The sequence below is a fragment of the Corvus moneduloides genome, chromosome 9, assembly GCF_009650955.1.
Source record: "Corvus moneduloides isolate bCorMon1 chromosome 9, bCorMon1.pri, whole genome shotgun sequence".
Taxonomy (NCBI): domain Eukaryota; kingdom Metazoa; phylum Chordata; class Aves; order Passeriformes; family Corvidae; genus Corvus; species Corvus moneduloides.
Window position 1 is genome coordinate 29,729,508 of NC_045484.1, and position 15,352 is coordinate 29,744,859.

Genomic DNA, 15,352 nt, shown 5'->3' on the forward strand with positions numbered 1-15,352 from the left:
GTATGTGTGCAAACAGCTAGAGATTGTCCAAGGCAGAGGTTCTGCTGTCAGCAAGGAAGGGAGTTGCTTTTTTCAGGTGTCCTTCTGCTCAGCTTGATCTCCTGACACATTACTGAAATATCGGCCAATGTGATCAAGAGAAAGTCAGTAGGAGACTTCATCAATGTGAGTTTTCCTATTCTCATAACTGCAGCGCCAGGCATTGGTTTGCGATATTCAATATACAATATACAATAATGTAGTATTTCATATTAAGTTTTGTCACACTTGGCTCTGTGTCCACTAAAAATCTGGACACAGCATTTGTGGGGATGCATTCATGGGAAGGTCTCCAGAGTCATCCTGCAGATCCAGCAAGCCCATTGCCCCCAGCCCTTTTCCTCCCTCTTTCTGGTCGCAATGTTTTACTTCTCTTCTTATAGGACAGGAAATGACTTTGCTTCTGATCCACTGTCCCTTATCTGAGGAAAATAATTTTGTCATCATTCAGCCTTCGTTTTGGAAGGAATTGCTGAAGAACCTCAGGTCCCCTAAGAGAAAAAATTCAACTAACACCTGGCTACTTATGAATTATTTCCCCAGATCCACCTATTTCATATCTTAAGTGCTTTGTGGCTGAAAGGTCAGATCTAAAATAACCTCATATTATATTCTCCTTCTGAATATAGGAGATTACTTTCATTGTACAGGTCAGCTCAGAGAACCAGCCAAGCAATGTTTAGCTCACAGGTGTTACTGGTTCGGATCTCCTGCAGGCAAAGTAGACTTGTGTAGAGATTCCCAGCTGAAGGCTGGCTGGCTTGTGTGAAGTTATTTGTCAGCTGTTCCTGGGTCCCTGGGGAAGGGAGAGGTGAACTCCTGTTTTCTCTGAGGCAACAGGGAGGTGCTCCAGCAAAGAGTTTGAATTTCCCTATTGAGCTGCACTTCTCAGGGAGGATTTGAATATAGACACGCTCTGTTATTTGTAATGGTTCTTGAAATAACTGATTGTTGCAAAAATATTTTTTTCCAGAAGTGTCTGAGTTTGTCTTTTTTTTTTTACTTCTAAAGAATTTGTACTGTCCAGTTTGCTTATTTCCGTGTGTATGTACATTCTTACCATAATTTGGAGCACCCCTGATTTTGTTAGTATATTTATCCTCAGCTATATCAGTACAGTAGAATAAAAGCTGAAGAAAGAATGGGGGGAGAAGGTGCTGTCAAAACCTTCCAGTTACTCTGTGACTTGGGAGAGGTTTACATTTTTCAGGGTTTTGGAAATGTTTCTGTTTCTCAACAAAAGGAAGGAAAGAGATGGAGTAGTTATGGGGACAAGGGATTCCGTGGAAGTGAAGCAAAGGGAGAGAAGACTGGAAACCAGGGCTGTTACCTGGAACCCTGCTCTGCTATTTTCCTCTGAGTGAGTGACCTTGTTCATCAGAAGAAACCTCTTCTTAAGAAAAGCAGAGCTGGGCTAAAGTGAGGGACAGGGAGCAGTACGGAGCTTTTTGTTTCCATAAACTTAGTGAGGAATGGCACGCAACTTCAATGCACATGTGATTAAACTAATCTAGTTAAAATCAGAAAAGGATTTCTCATAATTCAATTGGAGTTGTTTTTAATGTTTGGACTTTGGTCAAGGACAGCTTTATTGATTGAATTTAATTGCTTATATTTTCCTGTCCATTTATTGAAGCCCATTTTTCAAGTCACTTGAGAGGCTGCTAACATTTCAGAAAGGGGATATGCCAAAGCATTGCTTTAATTCATTATCTTTTTGGACATACAGTAGTTGCTACTTGGCCCAAATTAAATCCGTTAGAGAATGTGATCGCGTAATTACTTACAGGTATCCAAAACTGCTCTTAACAGAATTCTCTAGGAGGTTATGCATAAGATTTGTTTTGCCCTTACATTGGATGCAAATGTCTGGAATTTCAATGATAAATAAATATTTCATCAACCGAGGACAGATTTTTCTCATTTCCATATGTTGCTGATGGACTAAAATTCTTGTGATGTGTTTATTTTTCCTTAAAAATAAAAGTCTCTTATAAATTAGCTCAGTCACTTTTTCAAAATATGTAAACACAGTGATCCTTGAGGTAAAGAGGAAACCACCTCTGATTCTGCCTTGTTTTTTTTTTTCTTTCAAACTATGCTCAACCCTGAAAGACTTTCTAGACAAAACTTCACATTAGCTAGATTGCTTCACACTGTGTTCTGATGATGTCAAGTCTGTGATTCTCTAAAAGTTACGTCAGTCTGATTCCAAATGGAGTGAAGGGCTGGATGTTCCCAGCCTGGAAAGCACTATAGGCTGGAAAACACCATAGCAAGGTCAGCAGTGAGTTGCACTGCAAACCCCCAGCCATAGCCCTTCGACAGAACCAGAGCTCCTGTAGCTCTGTCCCTGCTTTCCTCACCTATTTGCTCTGATTTCCTCGTCTTTTGCTCCCAGTTGTGGCTTCCTGGCTTGGAGAAGTTCTCAGTCTAGCAAAGAAATGGGACATGAGCCTGTCTGTAAGGACAGAGGAGCTTCTGCTGGCAGTTGTGGACCCAGCTGGTGTTGGGCTCAGCTCTCTGGCTCTGCACTGAAATTACCTGGCATTATCTTGCGTTTTGTGAAAACTAAATCTGCAATAGTTGTGCTTGTTAAGATTGTATTTATTGATATGAGGTCTAGGCAAAAAATGTGAATCTACCTATAAAAACTCACATTCAGTGCTTTTCAGGCGCATTTTGTTAGGGAGATGCATAAGACCAGACTTTTTTAGTTTCAAAAACCTCAAATCAGACACAATCCAGACTTACATATTAATTTTTCTTATTTAAGAGAGCATAATGCTTCCTTGGAGTGAGATAAGGTTCCCACAAAGACCCCAGGATTTATCCTCTTCTTGCAGTAGCTCTGTGGTTAACAAAGGCAAGCTGAAATACCTGATATATGTAATACCTCTCCTCCTCACAAAGCACCCAACATTTAAATGTTGCCTAATTCACAAAAGTTTTGCTTTGGAATCCAGTGATCATATTTGATAAAAGGCACAAGGAATTCCTTTCACAAGGAATGGAACCACAGATGGTTATGTGATTTGAGGGCCACTGAACATCAACAGTTTTACCAAGTGAATCAGAATTACAGAAACACCTGCATGACTGCATCTGCAGACTCAGCTAAATTACGCTTCCATCCAGCCACATGATATTTAGTGTGTAATTCTTATGCATTTTAATCAAATGCATTGTAATGACAGTAGAAAATTTCAATATGAATGCACCTTAATGTAGGAGTAACTAATAGCTGCCATCCATTAGTACCAGCTAAGAGACATACTTCCTCCTAAGCAACAGGGGCACGGTTATTTTAACTCATTACCTGCTTTGTAAATGACATTTAATTGCACATGAAGTGGAGATGTTCACAGGACATCCTGGGAATGCAAGACTGAGCACCCAGAAGTTAGCAAATATTTGAAAAAACATTGTAGAGAGGTGTTCATGAACTCCCTGCATGGCAAGACAGGGTCTGTGCACTCTGCCCAAATGGTGCCTCCTCCCTGTAAAACTGCTCTGACTTTTGCAGTTTAATGCTGTAAAATTTTTGCTGAGCACAAGCAAATGTGAAATTTGTAAAGGCTTTTGAGATTTGATGGATTTTTGAGACTTCCATAAAACATTTCTTGAGAAACAGATGATGTAGGCCAGTCTCCTGATTGTTGCTTTCAAACCAGGATGTTATCAGACCTTTACAGGGTCAAACTGTGAGAACAGTAACACTGAAAAATATTTCCTAGAACCTTTCTTATGAATAGATGAATTAGTTTGAGTAAAAGTTTTCTGGAAGGAAATCAGCCTGACAAAAACATGAATTTTGGAAAATGTCTTCTGATGGTTAATACTAGGTAAAGTTATGAGCACTGAAATTCAAGCTTTAAAACAGAAAAGACTGGCCAACCTTGACCAGCCAGCCTTGGGAGATGGATAACTGTGAGTCACTGTGTGCTGAAATTGCTCTTATTTGGTTCTGTCCTGAGATGTGGCCCCAGTTTAGCCAGAGGTCAGTCTGATGTCCACAGGGACTAAATTCAAGATTTCTGCCCTGGTACGAGGTTCTGCCCACAATGTAGCTGGGGGGATCAGCACCAGATCTCTGGAAAACAGACACTGTTTTATCCTGGTACTGTTAGAGGCCTGTTCATGCTTCTAGTGCCAGTAGGGAAAACCTGAAAACATGGAGTGAAGTAGAAAGTGAAGATTTAAACGAAGTAAATTCCTGAAGAGCTGGCTATTGAAACACTGTGCTTCCTGCCCATGTTTGACTTTACTTCAGTTCATTGGTCCCTAGTGCACCCAGAATTATAGCTCAGTAAACTTCTCCAAGGATCAAAACAACCATCCAAAATCTCAAAGTGTGGCTTAAAAGCAGGAAACCTCCTAGCAGAAAAGAGATTGAGAGAACATGTCTTGACTAGGTCATTTCCTCTTTCAGATGTGGACACATTTTCATTACAAATTACTCTGAAATCAGTAATTATTTTCATATGGTTAACAAAAAATACTGATTCAACATTTGCATCTCCCTGAATTGCACAGTGGAGTGGGCTTGCAGATGGCACAAGATGCATTAGTTTTACAAAACATATTGAAGACTTCAACTTCACGATGGAAAATGTTCTGTCATCACTTAACTTATAGGCACGTGAATTCCAGCAGAGTGGGGAGCCCACAGTTACAAGAACCACAAAAGATGCTAAAACCAGGTACACGGAAATAAAATGTAAATACTCAAAGTTAGCTCAGCTTTCCATTTGTTTTCGTAACTACTGGGTGTTAAAGCTCCAACCATCCTGCCTAGGTGGAGCCACACACAGAGCCCAAACATCCAAGTCCCACTTAATTCCTTAAAAAACCTGCCCTTTCTTTAATGGAGTGACTTAACTGTATACTGTTTCATGGCAAACAGAAGGGAACACACAGAATAAAGCTACTTTATGCATTAACCTTGGATTCCCGTTTGTGTCTAAGAAATATTTACCATGAGCCTGCAAACCCCATCAAGCAGCTCCTGTGTGGAAGAAGGAGAAGGGAAGGGAGGTTGCACTCGGTGGTCCTGTTAAGTGCAGTGATTTCTAATAACAGCCACGTTTGCTGTGAGTGATCTGGATCAACATCAAAAAAAAAACCCCCATCTAGTCAAGTGCCCAGCAAGGGGTCTATTCTCATGTCCATGCTCATATGTTAAGTCCCATTGACAAGCATTAGTGGGAACTGTGTGCACATATGGATATGTGAATAGCCCCAATGGGATCTGCATAAAGTAGTGTTTGACTATACAGAGATCCCTTCAAATGCCACGATAAAATAGTCGAGGGGAAGAAGCCCTAAAAAGTGCTGTGAACAAGCCAGACAATTTAAAGAAATTGATAAATAATGGAGGTTAAAAATGAAACAGCAAAATTTAAATAGCATTAGAATCTGTTATTTGAACTAAATACAAAATGAGAATTATCTTTAAGAAATTAACCCTGCCCAAAATTTATAAAACCAGCTCATAACTCCAAGTTCTCTAATTTTTAGAGCCTTTTTGTCTTCCTCTTGCTCTATATCCTAAATAGAAACATGAGACACAGAAAAAAGCTCTTACCGACAAGAGGTGAGTTAAGAAAAGCACAGATAAGCATTGCTCTGCTGAAGAACACAGGACATGAAATAGTGGCAGCTCTACAATAGTCAATGATAATGATGCTCCTGAGGTTATGCAACACCAACAGCCACTCTATAAATGTCAGAGCCTTGCAGAAGCTTCCTGGGAGAGGTTCCTTGCTACCTGAAAAGCCTCCAGCAGCCAATCTGCTGGACAACAAAAATCTCTAAAGAATTTGTTCTCTTTCTGTAGGCAATCTTCAGATTTTTTCCCGAAATCACTACCTAATTCAAAATCCCATTTTGGAGATTTTGAGGATTTTTGAATGCCATTTTGATGATTTGGAGAACTGTTCTTACTTATGCTCACATAGCTGAAACAACAAAACCCTTCCTGACAGCCACACATAAATAGGTGCAATGAACAATGAAATCATCAATTAACAGAGCAGACAGCAATCACTGCTGTGATAAGTGCCCATATTAAGAACCTAAATTGATGGGATATGGAATAGATGATAAGCAAATAATGTGTATCAATCAGGCCTAATTGTGATCAAGATCACTGGTTTCTTAGCCTGTTCTGGTGCCCGTAGTGGAATTCAACCACTGAATTGAAAGTTATTGCAGAGTCCTGCATGTCTACGAAAGTCTCACTGGCTTCAGACCCAGGTCCAAATTGTTCCAGCAATGCTGCTTTGGAACATTCCGAGGTGAAGCAATCCATATGACTGACAGTGAAAGCTCTTATCTTACAGGATGTCCTTTTCCAGTGGTCATTTAGACCAAGAGCCAACCTATTAATCACAGCAAACCAAAGCTTGTTAGGTCCCTGCTGGCCAAAGCACTTGAGAAGACAAAAGACACCACGTTCCAGCTGACACCTGCAAGTAATTACACATGGTGATAGCAGTGTGTGAAAGAACAATTTGAGAACCAATGCTAAGAAGAGAGGTGCATTTCTTTTTTATAGACTGAACTATTTTCTGATCTCTAAAGTGCCTTAGGGTCTTAGAAATCAAAGGCAAATTAGGGAGGGTAAAGAAAATCAGTTGCCAGGTGTTCATCTGGAGAAATGATAGATCTCCAGTGATTTTCACCAGTTCTGGAAGCAAATTCCCCTTCTAAGATGACACTGTATTTTATTATAAGGTTTTTAATCAGAGTAATGGCAGAGAGCAACTGCTCCATGGAGAACAGAATCTGGAGGCCCACTCCTCCCAGAGTGTTTTCTCTACCTACCAACAGATTTTTCAGTCTGTCTCCAATGTCTTTGGATATCAGGACACATATGAGGCATGGCAAAGACAGGCATGCATTTTTAGGAAAAGGTAAAATATGATGGCTGATCCTTTCCTAAAAACCTCCTGGAGAGAAGAGGAGACAAGATGAGAAGATGGCTCCTCCTCTGAAGAGCACCAAGCAACCACAGCCAGGTAGGAGAACTCTGAGTTATGCTCCTCTTTAGTGAATATTTATTACCTTGGGACTATTTGAATGTTACTGAATCCTGGTTAGAAAGGGAATGATGGGGAGAGATTCAATTTAAGCAGTATTTGTTAATAAAACTCAAAATGCATGCTGTGTTTTCAGTACCGAATTCTGTCTTGATAAAACCCACGATCAGAAATTGTTTTCACTCTACAAGTGCATTGATATAATAAGTATCTAGAAATCCTAAGCAGGAAATAATGTTGCAAGGAGCAGTAAAGAGACGTGACAACATATTTTGCCTTGTTTTCTAGATTTCTACTTCTGGAAGATAATCTACCCCCAGGTTCGACTTCCAAGACTTCTTCATATTGAAAGAAAAGAGGAAGATGAATTTACACTCACAGACTGAGAAATAAGTCACCATCATGTTGTACCACCACATCCTGGATCTATCAGATATTTTAAAGAAAAAGAAGTTTCTCAGATAACATCCTTCCCATCAACTAATTTCAGCTCGTATTTCATTTTAAGATGCTGAGTTGATTGGTGGGACAATTTTCTGCTCCGAGTTGATCACCAGCATCACTGCAAGCCAAAGGCAGGTCCTCAGCCACTGCATCAATCTCTGCCTAAGTCCCTGAGACTGTTGAGCTGTCCAAGTTTTGCTATCACTGACGATTTCAATGTCCCTCAAATCTTTTGCATTTGAGTTATCAATTAATAATGCTGCTCAGTGTCTTTTTTTGCTTTGGTTTGTTATAGAGTTATCAGTGTCTCTTCTATGGACAGTGTGTTGTGTTGTAGTTATGGGGCAGATGCCATCAATGACATTCTGCATTTACACATGTAAGCAATGAATGAAATGCGTGAATCTCACAGAATTTTGTACTGAAATTTCCCTGAAGAATAGTCCTCTTGGGAAAACTACCCAGGACCACCTGGAGGCACATGTTCCATGCAGCTGGTGGAGTGTGTGAGGGAAGGCTGTAATTCCAGCTAGCTACAGACAGCTGAGGGACCACCTCAGGTAAATAATTAGGAGGTGAACACACAAAAAAGTGCCATCTCATCATGTACCACACATGCACTGTGAGCTCTGCTGAATGGAGTTACTTTGCAGAGCTCGACACAATCACCTTGAGCTGAGGTTTTACAGAGGATGCTTAGTATAAACTGAAAATGTTTTAACTGTCAGAAATGGCATCTTCCCTGGAGTATCTTTCTCTAGGGAAAAACAGCCTGATCCTCACCAGCTGTACATGGCAGTGCTGCTCCCACAGAGGAAAGGGCTGTCGATCCACAGCAGGGGTGGCTGGAAAGACCCCAGGGAGCAGTAAAGGAGACCTGAACATTAAAGTATTTCATATCAGATCCAGTTACATCTGTCTGTAAAATTAGTAACAACCTAGACACCTGTTAGTTATGATTCATGGGCTAATAAATATGTTAAAAGGCAGAGAGGATTGTGCTGAGCCTTGCACAGAACTGTCTGTGCTATTGGATTTGATAGAGTTTAGCTCCCAGCTTTGGTCAGGGGCTAGGCTGAACTGTGCTCCATCCAAAGTTAGATGGGAGACCTCCAAGAACATGCCAGAGCTGAAGGAAATGGGATGAGGTCCCTGCTTTCTCTTCCTTCTGCATTAGATTGAGCTGTAGTTGGAGGCACCATGAGATGGTACTGGAGAGTCTTGAAATGATTACTGCCTGCTCATGGCTTTGACAGTTGTTGAGTTTTTTTGGGTATTGAGAGAGGAGCAAGTGTGTAGGATGCAAGCAACACATAGGGAACTGCTGTGGTGAGTGTGTATGACCAGAGCAGAAGAGAGCTGTGTGAGCAGTGTGACAAGTGTTTGGCAGCATTTCTTACAATAATCAATCACTGAGACAGAATTGTATCAGAAGAAGAGGCTTGGGGTGAAGTTCCAGGCTAATATTCTGCCTGTAACCCACTCCCATCCAGGAATGTCTGATTCACATTGTGAATAAAACAGGCTTCCAGGTGGAAGACGGCCAGGGATGTGGTCACTGCTTCTCCTTTGCCACAGAGCAGAGGCACAGAACTCTGAGGAATCGGCCATTTCATACCAGGAGGCAGGCAAGGGCTGAAAGATCTACTGGTAGGGGGCTGCTTTTTGGGGGGTTTGTGTAGCTCCAGCAGCACACAAATTGTCTCTTTTTAAAAATAATACGTTATTAGAGATATATGAATGTGTGATATCTGCACACCTGGCCTGAGTCTGGAGAGCCCATGAAATGTGTTAGGCTTGTTATTACTTGATTATTCCATTGCACAGGTGTACGTTCCTGCTCCCAAATGCTTATGCAATGACTGCTGATGTATATAGACTCAGCACTGAAGGCTAGAGAAAGCCCCTTGATACATGACAATTTATTGTGTGCTATTGTCCCTGCATTAAATGCACTCACTTGGTTTTAGTTACCACAGGTCTTCTGGTCTTGCTTTGAAAACAAAATGTGAAAAAAGATAGCATCTACTTTGCACCTTGAAAATCAGCCTTCAGCTACTCTGGCTATTAAAACCCCCTAAATTCTCACTTGAGTTTGTTTGACTTCAACTTGCAGTTGTCCATTTTTCTCTGAAAGATTAAAAATGTCATCAGTATCCAGCAGATAATTCCAGACACATCTTGTAGATACTTAAATACTTACACATTACACTCATGTCACGTCCCAGTCTTCTTTCCAGTAAGCAAGGCAGATTGAGCGCTTTAAGTCTTTCACCATTAAGCACTTTCTTCAGCCCTAAAATCCTCTCTGTGGCTCTTTTCTGCACCCTCTCCAGTTTTCCAACAATTTTTTAAAAGTGTGAGCACTAGAAACCACATAATCTTGTATTGTCTGTATTAAAAGCAATTGTGTTTGAATGGGCTCAGCTCATGAAGCAACTGAGATCATTTGGAGTGTCATTCTCATCGCTGTCTGTCACTCCACCAATGTTCCTGTCACCCTCAGATTTATCAGCTGTGAATTTACAGTGTTTACATCCAAATCATTGAAGAAAACATTGACTAGCATCTGACCTGATGCTGATCCTGGTAAAACTCTCCCGTTTGATAACAACTCCTGATTCATAGCTACTTTTTAACAGGCTGTTTGCCAATTCCTAATCTAATTAGTGCATGCTCTGCTGCTATTTCTAATGCTTTTTGATCAGAATATCACACAGTGTTAATTCTAATCTCCATTAAAAAATGAATATCACATCTCTTCATTGACCTTTATCATTCAGTCTTTACCTTCATCATATTATTTGATGCGCCTCATCAAAGAAAGAAATTGCGTTTGTCTGCTAAGGCTTATTTCTCCTAAAACTGTATTTACTGTCATTAATTCTATTTCCATTCTTCATGGCAGCTTTTCCAATACACAGTAACAGCTCAGGATGTGTTAGAGGCCTGGCTTTGAGGTCAGTACGTTGTGTTATCAAACCAACCACAACAATTCAATTCTTAAACCCACGCTATGAAAGCTGATACATTTCATTGTAGTGGCTTAATGCTTATTTACATTTATATATCACCAGGTGATTAAAAAGGACTATGCTGCCTTAAGCATAGCCTGTGGAAAAACTCCTAGTCCTGGCCACTGTTTTCCAAGTGTTTCCCAGTGACCACTGGTATAGAAACCAGTACAACCTTAAGCTTCCAGGGAGAGCTACGCGCTTCCTGAAGCCTGCCTTAGAACACCACCATGAAAGGAATGATGATGAAATATCAGCTATCATGTAACTATCTATAAATGTTAGATTTCTACAAAGTGATTCCACTGAATTGTAATTAAGGGTTTGAAAGTCGAATGATTTTAAGTGCTAGTTTTAATTACCGCTTGGTGAACTTCAGTGTGTTAGAATTGTCACAACTTTCCTTTAGAATTAGTGTCAAGCCAGGCAATACAGTGGGAAATTATTAACTCATACTTTGGTTCAGCAATTATCTGCATTACAAGGTTTATGCAATTAGCTGTTTAAGATGTCATTATATTTTGCCATCTGGTACACAGGAGTTTATGCATATGAACAGGCACATGTTGAAGTGATTTTCACTATATGACACTTGATCTCAACCCAAATCATCACTATAATGAGTGGAAGACACAGTGTACAGTACATTAGTGGCAGGTGCATACTATCAACTTCATTTTAATAGAAGACTTTCATGTTTCCATTTTTAAAGTATTCTGCACAAGTGCTGAAGAATTAATTGCTCGTTTGCAATTTAGCAAAAAACGAGGACACGTTATTGCTAAATGCTAAGGAACATCAGCTTTCAGGAAAGCGGCCACTTATTTAAGTTATTTCCATCTGTAACTCCAGGCCAATTTCTGCTGCAGACAATAAGAAAGTCTCAGTTAAATTCATCTTAAAATGTTCTCTGGGGAACATGCTGAATTACCTTTGATAGTCTCACAGCACTGAAAGCCTCTTGAGAATACCTTAAGCCCACCTGTGGTGTGGTCCATGTGTGACAACCTCCAGCATCACTGGTGTCTGCCAGCACACAGTGTATCGTCACCTTGTGTCCTTGGCCTTACCTCTGTCTGATGTTACTTGTACCTGTTGGCTCACGCTTGACACACAGATCCTAAATCTAGGGGGAAGAGGTGTTGCTGTTGGCAGCCTCCCACCAGGAGAGCCTCGCTTCCAGGCGGTACAAAATGTAAATATCGATAACGCCAGCACTGCATACTCAGATAATACCTGGTATTTCTGACACATACTGCGTCTGGTGTTCTAAAAATATTCCCAGTCTTTAATTAATTAAATTGCATGCAGCTATTAACCTCATTTGACACAAGGAAACCGGTCTCTGGAATGGTAAGAGACCTCCTCAGTCACGGGAAGGCTGTGCAGAGCCTGAGAGCCAGCCACCAACAGGGACTGTGCTCACTGAACTGCCGTGCAGGCGGCTAAAACCGAGCTGCAACTGCAGCGCTGTCCCTTACCTGCAAAAGTAGGAGCCATGGTTTGGGGCAGGACATGGGTTTCTCATGGGAGAATGGACAGGATCGCTCCTGCCACATCCTTCTCCACACAGGACTGAGTGCTGAACACAGGACTGCTCATGAGACAGCGCAGTCACGTGGGTCTGCTGGAAAATCACACTTCTTAGGAATAGTCACTATTTTGGGTTCTAATATTACACTCGGGATACTCCCCGTGTCTTGGAGCAGTGGTGGTTGCCTCAGAGGGGGAGAAGGCGGCGTTCCCAGACCTGCTTCCAGCCAGAGCCCTGGCTCCAAGCAGGGGACAGTGCTGCGTCTCCATGTGCAGTCGCTGCAACTTCATTATTGAATTACATTAACAGGCCGCCCTCTAGTGTCATATTTTATTACTTGGGTAAAAAAAATGGGCCGGTCGGGTAAAAATGTGTATTTTGTCTCAGCGAACACCAGCAAGAGAGGCAGTCACAGAAGCAGCCAGGAAACATTTCTGTGGAGCACGTTGGAAAGCTCTGTGTCAGGTTAAAATCCCTAAAGTTTGAAGTTTTCCCTTGAGGTTCTGGAAGCCAGTCACAGAAAGCCCTAGGAAAATATCACAAATCCTGCGCAGAGTTTTCCTTTAAAATCAATGTGAACATTTCTGTAGGTGGTTATAGCAATACTGTGGTATATACATGCACCTATACCTCCAACATGAAGTGTTTCATCCTCTTGTACTTATATCAGTGTCACTTAGGGAGGTAACAGGGAGTGTCCTTCAAGGCAACACCCCAAGTGCAGAGGGATTGCTTTGCTGAGGCTGAAGACAGAAAGGTGGTAGACTTAAGGTTACAGGCAATTATTATTCAAGAGTTTGCAGCATTTTAGAGCTAAAACTTGAACATACTAATACTGAACAGACAATAAATACTTTTGCGTTCTGAAACCCTTACAGGGATTAGCATTAAGTGACCAGATCTGCCCTTACTGGGCTGGTTAGGAGTGGGAAAGGGGACGAAGCACCTTTAGGACCCTTGGCGGAATAGGTCACGCCAACAGCTGGTGTGAATTAGCAGGTGGAGGCAGCACACATCCATCAGCCAGAGACCTGTCCTTGTGTATTAATGTTCCCCCAAGCTGAAGCCACCTGCCCACCTTTCATTTTTCTGAGCGTACCTGTCTCCCATGGGAGATCTGCTCGGTCTCATGACAAAGCACCCTTTGGATAAATAACGGGAAGAACCTCAGCACCAATTGCAGGGCACAAGCATCCCTCCCTGACCCGCTGGGGACAGGGATCTGCCCCGCACATGGGACACTGATGGCGTCCAGCGACGGGTTGGGTTGCAGGAAAGGTGGGAAATGGTTTCCCCTAGGGAAATGTAACATCTGCACCCCCTTTTCTCCTCAAAACCTCTCTGGAATTACGGAGGAAGGAGCAGGGGACACCCCACACCTTCCCCTCCCCACAGGCAGGCGGGTGCAGAGAGAGAGCCTGGCTCTGCTGACATCGGACACACGCACCCTGGCTGACGGAAACCTCGGGAAAAGCGAGGGCGAAGGTGCCCGGAGGCTTTAACACGGACGTATTTCCCCCGGTTTTGCCGTATTTTTGCTGCTTTCGGCAGCAAAGGCTGCCCGGCCCCCGCGGCCCCCTCAGGCGCCCGCGCGCTTCCCGCCGGGAGGGGGCGCTGCGCCGCTGAGGCGGGGGGGGGGGGGCGGTGGCGCGGCGGGAGGGGCGGGGCGGGGCGCGCGCGGCCGCCTCCAGGGGGCGCCGCGGGGCCCGGGCGGGCGGTGCCGCGCGGGGCGGGCGCGGGGGCGCGCGGCGGGGGCGCGCGGGCAGGTGCGCGCACACCCCCAGGTGCGCGGGCACGGGGACAGCCCCGGCCCCCCCCCCCCCCCGTTCCCGTCCGCGCGCCCCCGGCGCCCCCCGAGCCCCTCTGTCACCGCATCGCACGCGGGAAGTGGGAGCAGCGAGGAGAGCAGGGGCCCAGGGATGCGCCGGCCTGAACAACTCCTCTGCGAAAGTTGTTGGGTGTTACCATCCCGACCCTCCGATCTGTATTTTGCAGCCCTGCGGGAACGCAACTGGGATTATTTATTATTGTTTCTTCTTATTAATTTAATTAAGTCTTGTTGGTGTAGCATTTTTTCGCCCCGTATTAAAGGAAATGAAGTCAACATCATTAAAAGGAGTGGAATAGGCGTATGCCAAAGTATTTGTAAGAGCACGTTAAAAATATTCTAATATGAATTCCAGCTGTCTCGCAGGCCTCTGGTAACTCTTCCAAAGAAATCCAGCGACGCTGCAGCCCTGCTGCCGTTGTCCGTGGGCTGAATGTAAATTTGTGGCAACAGGGGGAAGCAACCTTCGTTATTTCCTACACTCACACTTTTTAAATGAAGTCAACTAGGAATTTTTAAAAGCCTTTGGCATTGCCTTTGGAGTAAGGCTCCTGACATTTGGGATTAATGGGAAATTGTAACAACCTCACCTGCTCCAGGGAACAGCAAAAACCCCGGTGAGCCCACCCCAGTGCCACACAGGGCACATGGCATGGCAGGGGGCTGATGGTACCTGAGTGCCAGGGGCTGTGTTTCGGGGTATCCCTGTTCAAGTACAGCCATGTGTTGGGTTCCAGTGTGCATGGTGCTGTACTGGGGTGTCTGAATACTGGGCTACGTTGTGCTGTGGTGCTTGCGTAGCAGGGTGCCTGTGGGCAGGTGTAGCAGCATACCGGAGTAGCTGTGTGCTGGGTTATCCTTGTGAAGGTGGCTGTGCTGTCCTGGGATCCCTGTGTCCTGGAGTGTCTGAGCGCTGGGGCACCTGTGCATCAGCAGTATCTGTGCTTGTGCTGGGCTACCTGTGTGCTGGGGCACCTGGGACCCAGGGGTACCTGTCCCTCTCCCTACCCTGGCTTCCCCAAGATGTCAAAAACCATCCAAAGGGATGAGGTGAAGAACAGGGGTCCCGGCAGGATGGAAGAGCCCCCCTGCAAGAGAGGGTATATGGATGCTGCCTCTTTTGCAGTCCCCTGGGTGGAGGGCACTGAAAACACCAGCACTGGTCCTTTCCCTATAGACCTTCCTCGTGTCTCAAAAGCTTTGGGAACAGCAGCACAATAGCTGCAAGGAGGGAAAAGCAGCTTCCCTGGAGTCTCCACTGGACAGGGACTGCAGTTGGCCATGGTCACTCTCTTCTTCCACTCAGGTGTCCAGTGTTTTCCTCTGCTCTATACATTTCTCCTTGGCTTACTGATTTTCTAAACCATAGGGAAGGACTTTCCTTGGAGATTCAGTGTTCTCTCTGTGTTGCACATGCAGGAGGCCGGTCCACAGGTTCCCTTTGCCAAGC

At 43.8% G+C, this 15,352-nt stretch overlaps 1 protein-coding gene and 1 long non-coding RNA gene across 13 annotated transcripts in view; both read left to right on the plus strand.

The window, feature by feature from the left end:
* The window catches only part of NFIA (nuclear factor I A), a 350,471-nt gene that overhangs the window by 74,544 nt on the left and 260,575 nt on the right, over window positions 1-15,352 (plus strand). The window lies entirely within an intron of this gene.
* LOC116448271 lies at window positions 1,145-10,283 on the plus strand. The gene is made up of 2 exons (XR_004241863.1): window positions 1,145-7,061; window positions 7,371-10,283. It is a non-coding gene; the product is annotated as an uncharacterized LOC116448271 (long non-coding RNA).